This window comes from Lagopus leucura, unplaced genomic scaffold, assembly GCF_019238085.1.
Source record: "Lagopus leucura isolate 7727_CA_CO unplaced genomic scaffold, USGS_WTPT01 Super-Scaffold_100034, whole genome shotgun sequence".
Lineage (NCBI taxonomy): Eukaryota > Metazoa > Chordata > Aves > Galliformes > Phasianidae > Lagopus > Lagopus leucura.
The window spans coordinates 6,054,611-6,057,003 of NW_024962283.1; the positions used below are offsets into that span (position 1 = coordinate 6,054,611).

General features: G+C 53.7%; 1 long non-coding RNA gene across 1 annotated transcript; it reads right to left on the reverse strand.

Annotated features, from left to right (window-relative positions):
• Window positions 1-284: 284 nt before the first annotated feature.
• On the reverse strand, window positions 285-1,681 carry LOC122186029. The gene is made up of 3 exons (XR_006181031.1): window positions 1,649-1,681; window positions 489-565; window positions 285-344 (listed from the first exon to the last, which is right to left on the reverse strand). It is a non-coding gene; the product is annotated as an uncharacterized LOC122186029 (long non-coding RNA).
• Between the last annotated feature and the right edge of the window lie 712 nt (window positions 1,682-2,393).

Here is a 2,393-nt window from a genome sequence, read left to right on the forward strand (position 1 = left end):
CTGGGAAGGAGCCCCAGCACTCTGCATGGCCCTAGCTCTGTCCCATTCAACTCCAATGGCATCACCTGTTCAGCCACAGTGCGCACGGGACAGCTGGTGCCGGTCCTGCTGTAAATCATGGGAGCAGGTTGTTGCGTGCAGTGGTTTATTGTACCTCTGGGTTTTGCTAAAGGTGCTCCCTCACATGCCGGCTGCTGCTGTGAGTTTCATTTTCCCAGCTCCTGCTCTCCCTCAGGCCAGCAGCACTGTGGGGTTGAAGCTCCGCACCTGCCGCACAGCCCGGACCTCAGGATACTGCCTGCCTGTTCCAGTCCTTGCCCACGGCAGGGAAGGTGCATCTATCCCTGGGGAAGACAAAAAAAGGAGTGGAGCTGATGTGAGGAAGGGAGTGGGGAGCAGACCCTGTCCCAGTTCACCAAGCAGAGGTCAAAGGTCTGCGTGAGCATCCCCAGGGATGGTCAGATCCCACAGTCTGGCTGTTTACGCACCCTGTGAGAGCCTCCAGAAAGGCAAAGTGAGGGCCCAGCTCCTGTCACTGCCGGTTCTGGGAGGTAGAAGCCACCTCCTGTGGGAATGCAGAGAACAGCACAAGGCTGTAAGTGGTCATGGTTCGACCTTGAAAGAAGCCCGTGGAAACTGCAGCTCCAGCTTCAGTTTAATTAATACACAGATAATACACAGAAGATAGGGTGGGGAAGGAGCCACAGCACATGTGCCTGCAAGGAGAAAGAAGGGCAAGAGAACACCTCCTGTCCATCTGCCAAGAGGGGACACGGGCTCATCCCCAGATGAATCAGATCATGAAGCCATTTCTGAGCTAAAAATCTCCATGTTTTTGCTTCCCCCAGCTATCCTCCCGGCTATGTCCCCTCAGCGTGACAGATATCAGTTTTCCCCTTCCCATGGAAAATACAGCTTTCACCTATCTGCACAGTTGAGGAACAAAACTGTAAATCCCCACACAGCACACATCGTGTAACGCACAACTTCCACTGCTGCTTACAAAGATCTCTTTTGCTTTGGATGATTGGTGATGGTTATCACCTTCCTTGTGATATATGTGACACCGTCACATCCTGCCTTTCTTTCTCCAAAATGAATCGCTCTCTCAGAAGCAAATGCATCTGTTTCCAGCACCCCTTCCTCCAGTGACACCAGTCTGACTCATCCTCACTGGCAGAGAATGGCGCAGAGCTATTGCAAGGAGACCATGTGTGAAACCCCCAAGGGCAAATAGACAGCAGTGAGGCTGTGCTAGCAAAACCCTCTGCTTCCACCTTGCTCTGCTTTTTCCCCTCTCCATCCCCTCACGGCTGGCTGCCTTCCTTTCTTGAGCTCCTCCAGCTGTTTGTTGCAGGGCGGCAGACCCTGTTTGTGAGGGACCATGACCCTCTGGCTTCCTTCCTCCTTTGCTCAGGGACACGTAGGAGAAAGGGAGGAATGACCAGGAAACGTGGCCACGACCTCAGCCAATTTGATGAGCCAAAAGAACTCGATCTCTCATTTTCTCCATACCCTTTGCATTAGGGTAAAGTTTACCTCTGACCCATGTCAATGTCACCAAGAACACACCACCTTTCCCAACGCAACCCCTTTTTCTCCCACTCTTCCCTGCTGCTTCCTTCTCACCTGTATTTCCTGAACTCACCTATTCTCTTTCTGGTACTTTCTTTCACTTCTGCTCAGCTTTTGTTTGAAATGTTGAACACAACCACACACATCACAGGAGGGGTGAAAGGGAGCTGCCTGTGTGAGATGGTTTGATGTTGGAAAAAGGGAAGATGAGAAGGGGAAAGGAATGCACTGAGGTGTTTCCCAGCCCAGAATAGGCTGGGCAGAATTCAGATGGGTTCAGCAGAACTGCAGTGAGGGCCTCTGCAAGCTGCCAGCATGGGGCAGATGGAGGCAGGAAAACCATTCCCTGCTGACTCAGGCCTGCCACCAGCACTGATGAGCCCCACACCTCTGATGAGTGCTGCACCTTGGGTTTCAGGGTGGAAAGACACCGCCAGCCCACGCCGTCACCTCCCCAATGGCTCAAGGAGTGCTTGCAAAAGCCAGACTCTGACATCCCTGCCAACAGCCCATGGGAGCACAGAGGGAGAGATGAGCAAAGCTCGGGCTGTTTTGCACAGAACACTATCCGAGGAGTTTCGCTGAGCCAGCTGTCTGCAGACACCTCTGCCAGCATGGGTTGGTTTGGTCGCTAAGGAAAGCAGGGCAGGGGCTGGCAGTGGGAGCACAGTGCTGCTCCATGTCTCCACGGCCTGCGGTTCCTGCAGAGGTCATGGAGACTCCTGCACAAATGCACACAAAAGCGGCTCAGGGGAGCAGGCGAGCAGGGACTTGCTTTACATCCCTGGGACTCCCCCATGATACACCTGCTGTGGGTT